We start from the raw sequence: 6,892 nt of genomic DNA on the forward strand, positions 1-6,892 counted from the left end.
TGATTTATGTGGGAATGATGATCTTACTTTCCTGGCTCAACAATTTGCTCATCATTGCTTTTCTACTTTATCTTTGTTATGCTTATCTGCTTCACACTCATGAGCCATTAATTTACCTGTATGTTTTTGAAGTTATTTTCTTAGTAGAACAAATGATCTGAAAATTAGTTCTTTAAAACTGGCAATTAAATCAAAGGGAATGTTTTCTTTTTCTAAATTAAAAAGGGAAATTTATAGAAGTGATGTATTTTTGTTAGCATAAATGTAAAAATCGAGGTTTTTTTCTAATGAATATGGAAGTCAGTACTCTAAAAATGGCCCTCCAAGATTACCTGCACTAATACTTGAAACTGTGGACATGATCATATTTCATGACTGTGAATATGTTACACACCATAGCAAAAAGGATTTTGAAGAGGGGTTCCTGGCTGGCTCAGTCTTGATCTGTGACTGAGAAAGAAACTGTGACTCTTGATCTTGGGGTTGTAGATTTGAGTCCCAGGTTGGGTGTAGAGATTACTTGAAAATAAAATCTTAAAAAAAATTTTTAAATGACCCTGCATATATAATTATGGTCAATTTACATTAAAATCAAGAGATTACTTTGGATTATCATGTGGGCCTAATCACATAAGCCTTTTAAAAGAGAGTTTTCTCCAGCTACTAAGAAAAGGTGGAAGTTAGAAAAATAGAAAGCCTGAGATTGACATGCTGTTGTTGACTTGAAATGCAGGGCATCATGTGGAGGGACTGGAAAGTGGTCTCTACTCGCTGAGTGGTCTATGCTGATAGTCAATAAGGAGGGACTTCATGTCTCCAAGTCATGGAACTGAATTTAGCCAACTTAGGTGAGCCTGAAAGGGGATTCTTCCCCAAAGCCTCCAGAGAAGAGCTCATCCTTCCCAACACCTTGATTTCCACATTGTAAGACCACAATCGGAGATCCCAGTTGAGTCTACTTTTTCTGTCCTATAGGAGTTTTGAGATAATACACGAGTGTTGTCCTAAGCCACTAAAATGTAAAACAGCAAAGGATAATTAATGCAGACATATTCTGAATTGACCTTTGGATTCCTTCTTAGAATTTTTATAAGATTATTGTAACTATCCAAAATATCACAATATTCATTAATTTCCTTTGCAATGAATTTAATGAAAATGTTCTCTCTACTGTCAAATTAGAGAATAGTTATCACTTAGGATATTTAGGATATTTCAGTCTATACATCTTCAATAATTATGTTAGGGTGTGTTATTCAAGCATAAAAGTAAGCAAGAATCCAGTCTGAGTGGTAGCTATAAAACATTAGGATTAAACTTTACTGAAAATTTAAAATGGAAAACTTTTATTTTTAAAGTTTGTACATTTGAGTTATGTCACTCCTGGCTTCTACCTTATCTCTAAGCTCAGAGAAAGTATATAGAATGGTACTTATAAAATCAGTTTTCATCAGATTTGTATTTTAAAAATTCTATTAGAAAATGGAATTTCATATGAAAACTCCCTGCAGTGTATTGCATATATTTAATTTTTCTTAAGTAAATCTGTTTCAGAGCCATGTACATCAGTCAGCACTGTTTATTATGTATTAACTCAATTCTACCATTATTTCTGTGCCCTCAAATCTGAAAAAAGTTCAAATTAAGTATAATGAAAATAATTTTACTTTGAGAAAAATCACCTATTTCATTCACAAGAACGTTAATCTATTTCCTATCTTTTAATTGTGTTTCTCAAAGTTCCCTTATCCTTATTTTCTCAAATTCAAGTCTCTTTAATATGGAGAGAATTAAAGAAATAACAGCTCAAAAAATTTAGTGAAATACGTATCACCTTTTTAATCATGATTATATATTTCTGTGTCTATAAGGTGCCATTTGAGCTTTATATCCCATTGAATTAGTGTTGCTTAAAAGGGTTAGATTCATTAAATCAAATAATTAATTTGGTACATCTCATAATTAACATATGAATTATTATTTCCTGTTTTTGTACTGTCTCTGGAGCCAAGGTAAGATTTTAGGATAAATTGAGAAGTGCCTACCTACAAGACATAATTTGAGGGATGTTTTATAACCTAAAAATATTTTGACTCCTTCCACAGCCTCTATACCAATCCCTCTTTCTGAAAGAGTTTCTTTTTGGGAGACACAAAATGTCATTAACTCATTCATTCATCTATTCATCTATATTCATTCTTTCAATAAATTTTTATTCAGCATTGGTATAGATTATGGAGGCTAAAATGGTGAATAAAAAGTATTTATTGCATTTCTATTCCATTTTGAAGATAGAGAAAATGATGACAATAACATGTAATGTGTGTTAACTTGACAGATGAAAATAGTAATATGGGATCATGAATATTGTCTTAAAATATTAGGAGATGCTTCCTAAGATGTGAAATTTAAGGAGGATCCTTAAGAACAATGTAAGTTAGATAAGCAAGGTGAGAAGCAATTATATTTATTTCTGTGAACTTTCCTGGGGAAGAACAGGACAAATTCTATGTGTAGAAGGTGGGAGAGGTTAAGAAAATTATGATACCTCTAAGGAACAGCAAGATTGGTGCCTTTGGAAATATACAAAACCATGTAGTCCATATGGCTAGGAGTGTAGAGTATAAAGCCGGATTTGAAGTTAGGATGTTGAGGTTGGAAATATAAGCTTATCCATACTTTAAAGGACTTTGCTCTGTTGAGAAGTTCAGAGTGCAGACGTTACCAATATAATTTAACAATGTATCTTGATATTTTGCCTCATTAGATTCTGTGTGTCTGTGCATGTGAGTATACATATGATTTTATTGTAACAAAGAAACTGGTACACTTTTAACATTTAAAACTGAGCATCCTTTTTCCTCTCCAGTGAAAACAAAAAGAAAATTTAAAAATAAACAGGATACTTATTTACTTAAAAATAAATAAAAATAAACATTGTCTAATACAATAGTGTCAATTCCAAATAAGATCCTACAGGTTCTGCCGATTCTCCCATCGAGTGACAGGGCTCAAGTCATCATTAGGAGAGAATTTTATTTTAAAAAGTTACCTTCAACTTCAAGGATGTCTGTGAAACATCGCAACCAAGCATGCCAAAGGAGAAGCCATGTTGTCAAAATGCCCACTTAACCCACCCAAACATCTCAAATCCTGAACTTCTAAAACCCCATTTTTAAAAGTTTTTTTTTTCTTTTCTTTAAACAAGAGAAAGTAGACAGATACATGTTGGTAAATGCTAACTGTCCATACTGACATAGAGACACAGTGTAATATCTGAGCCCAGTATACAAAGAAGGGAGGGGAAAAGCTAGAACTCTATGACCTACTACACAGGGGCCTAGCACCCTCCAGCTTCCAACAGAGCTAGGGGAGCAGAAGGTTTTTCTTTTTTCCCACAGAGCATGATGGTGTTGATTCCATCAAGTTTTTGTTGAGACAGAAAGGGATATAAACAAATTTGGATCAGAAAGGGGTAGATATTCTTTTCCCACTGTATTCTGCTCAAGGTATCTCCCTCCCCAACCCCCCAAAATAAATTGAGAAACATGGTATAAAGGGAGAGAAAAAAGTCTTCAAAAAATAGGGCAAATGAGCACAAGAGGAGGAAAAAAAAAAAAAGACTGCAACTGCCTCCCAGGGACTGGAGAAAATTAATAAAGAAGGATGGAATCCATCAGTGTTTCATTAGTCATCTTCTCCTTCATCCTCCTCTCCTTCCCCCCCCCATCATCTTCATCTTCTTCAGCTTCATCCTCATCTCCTTCTTCATCAATATCTTCCAATCCTTCTTCATCATCATCATCTTCTTCTCCTTCCCCTTCATCATCCGTATTGGGAACCAGGTAGTACTGTAATGGATTTGGCCAAATATCACCTTTGATGACCTCTCCTAACTCATCTGCACCCACATCAGAATGGTCAGTAAACCAGGTGAAGAAGCTCTCTGGTTCCTCACGCTGTCTCTTCCTGCTGGCCTTATTCTATGTTTGACTTGAACGTTTGTCAAATCCTTTCCAGATTTCCATTTGATTTCAGTGGACTTTGAAGATAGATCATCACTCTCATCCCTACGATTTTCTTTGGAGAGAACTTTATTTTCGAAGTGAGGGTTTTCATCAAAATAAAAATCTATTCTGTAACCTGATTTAACATCTTCAAATTCTGTCACTTCAACTCTTGTCAAATAATGCAGTGCCTCTTCATCCTCCTCCCAAGCAGTGAAAGGACTTGTGAATGGTTGACAAATGTTGTTACCCCAAATTTGGGATTTGGGTGATCAATTCCAACCAATCTCTTCTGAAAAGAAAAGTTTGGTGGAATTTGTTATATTTCTGTTCTACTTCAAAAACCTCCCCACAGGATTTTTCATTTAGTCTGTCTATTTCATTTTGTACTTCATCAATATGCTTAGTTGTTTCTTGCTGTCCTTTTTCTTCCTTTGTCAAGTGCTGAGAGGACAACGTCTCTTCTGGCTTGGGGGCATGAGGCAGTAGCGGTTTCTTGGTTTGAGGAGGGAGTGAAGACGTGTTTGGGGCCCATGCTGCGAGGAAAGTCCACAAAACAAAGGCAGGCACATATCTTGGAGAAACTCAGATTATTTGCCTAATTAGATTATCACAGTGTTAAAAGTTATCAAAATGAATTTCTCATGATGTAGAAAACCTTTGGAAGTTATGATAAATATATCCCTAAGCTGGAAGATTATTTTAATGCTTTCTTGAAATGCTTGTTTATATGTGTATTAACTAACTTATGTATTATTTCATATGTACCAATATTATCAGAGCATCTTGTACTGGAATAACTATTCCAAGATAGCAATGATAAAATTGGGACAATATGTTTAAAATATACATTTCAAGGTACTTGTGGATGAATAAACAGACCTGAAGGTGAGCCAGATTTTAGAAGAGGATATTTGATCCAAGTGAGATTTACATTTATGTGGCATTTTGCCTGAGGGACTCATTAGTACTCAGGGCTCAGGATAGGTGGAACTTAAGGAAAAACCCAGGGTGTTATTGATTTGTGGAGTCAATGGATGGAGACTAGGATTGCTTACGTAGCTGAAACATGAGGTTGAATATGCCACAAAAGTACAGAGCTACAGAAAAGGTGACCCCAAATATCTGGGTTTCAGTTAATTTGGTTTATTTATAAATGAGGTATTCTATATAAAGTTTCTCACCTGAGGCCTGATGTTAACATTAGCTGAATAGCTGAAAAAATTCAGTGGAAGTTTCAACTGTTGCCCACTGCATGGAAAGACAGTTTAGAAAATGAGCCCAGTGAAGTTAACTGACTCTTTCAACATAAAGCAGTACTTTCCAGAGCAGGATAACAAAATCCACTGTCTCTGCAATATCTCCCACAATGTTCAGTAAACAATAAAAAAGATAAAATTGGATTAGGAGGCATGAATGTTAATTCAGCTAATATAAATATGTTCAAGGACATAGATAACCTTATCTAATGTGTTGCCAAATATTATTTATATGTCTGCATAAACCAAATAGTGTTGCTTTGTACAAATGAATTTTTAGTTATGTAAATGAAATTGCTTATGTATTTTGTTGCTTTTTGCTTTTTTCATTGAACAAGATGTTTTTCAAGATCTATAGATGCACCATATATACATCGTATTTCTCTAACCCCCATATTTTACCTCACCTTTGTCCCAGGAATGGTCACATTGATTGACCGCATTTCAACCATAATGATAAAATGAGCATTCTCGTAAATTGCTTTTATGGCCCTGTGTGAAAATTTCTTGGAGTATATATCCATGAATAGAATTTTTGTGTAATAAGGTAGGTGAATACTTAGTGTGGGTAAAGTTCTATAGCTAACCCAAATGATTATACCAATCTACATTCCTGGTAGCAGCACATAAGACTTCTTATATTCTCTTATCTTCAAAAAGGTTTGGATTAGCCAGCTCCCTAATTTGCATAAAGTAAAATCTCCTTATAGATATAGTTTGCCAATGAATGTGACCATCTCTTCAATATACATATTAGCTTTCAGAATTTTCTGTTCTGTAAATTACCTGTTCATGATCTTTGCCAATTATTTTTTCTGACAGAGTTGTGTTTTTCTAGTTGTTTTGGAGAAGCAACACGTACATTGTACATATTAATCAACTTTTACTTTTGGATATTGCAAATTCCATTCCCTAGTTTGCCTAATACATTTGTCCTTGGTTAACTGTGTTGAACATAAAAACATAATTTTGATGTCATACAATTTGTTCCTGACTTTAATTTTTGCAGTTCTTCTCCACTCCAGTTCTCAAAGCTATTTTCCTAAATTTTCTTCTATTTGCTTTGTAGTTTTTCCTTTCAAAATTATGTCTCTAATCCATTAGAAGTCCACTTTTGTGCCTGTTTCTTAATCAAAACTGAGGAACACTGAAGACAACCTATTCTTTCTTAAGTTTAATTAATTTATAGTGCTATTCATAGGGGTACACACTGTCCCTCAAGAACATTTGTCAGCTGTTCTTCCTTTTAGAGCTTCTAGAATGACTTCCTGATAAATTAACAATTGTCTACAACCTTGCCTTCTGTTGGGTAACTGAAATCTACAATAAGGCAATCCAATGTAGAGAGAATATTGTGTTTTAAGTTTGCTTTCAGATTGATTTTAAGCAAGTTTTCTAATGGCGAGCACTTCATGATAAGGCAGAGCCATGCTAAAACAAGCAAACACAAATGCAACCCCCCAAAACCAAAAGCTTTCTTCTAAGGATCATGGAACAATGATCTATCTCACTTTATGTTTTCCTTGCTGTCTCCAACTTTTCTCCCATGCAAACATAATGTATCATATGTGTGCTTCCCAACCAAGGAACAACTTTTACAAAACAAAAACAAACAAAACAACTTTT

At 34.4% G+C, this 6,892-nt stretch overlaps 1 pseudogene; it reads right to left on the minus strand.

Annotated features, from left to right (window-relative positions):
* Positions 1-3,687: 3,687 nt before the first annotated feature.
* Positions 3,688-5,709, minus strand: LOC121038613 (protein SET-like; annotated as a pseudogene).
* Between the last annotated feature and the right edge of the window lie 1,183 nt (positions 5,710-6,892).

Source organism: Herpailurus yagouaroundi, unplaced genomic scaffold (genome assembly GCF_014898765.1).
Source record: "Herpailurus yagouaroundi ecotype Mexico unplaced genomic scaffold, PumYag 28, whole genome shotgun sequence".
Classification (NCBI taxonomy): Eukaryota; Metazoa; Chordata; class Mammalia; order Carnivora; family Felidae; genus Herpailurus; species Herpailurus yagouaroundi.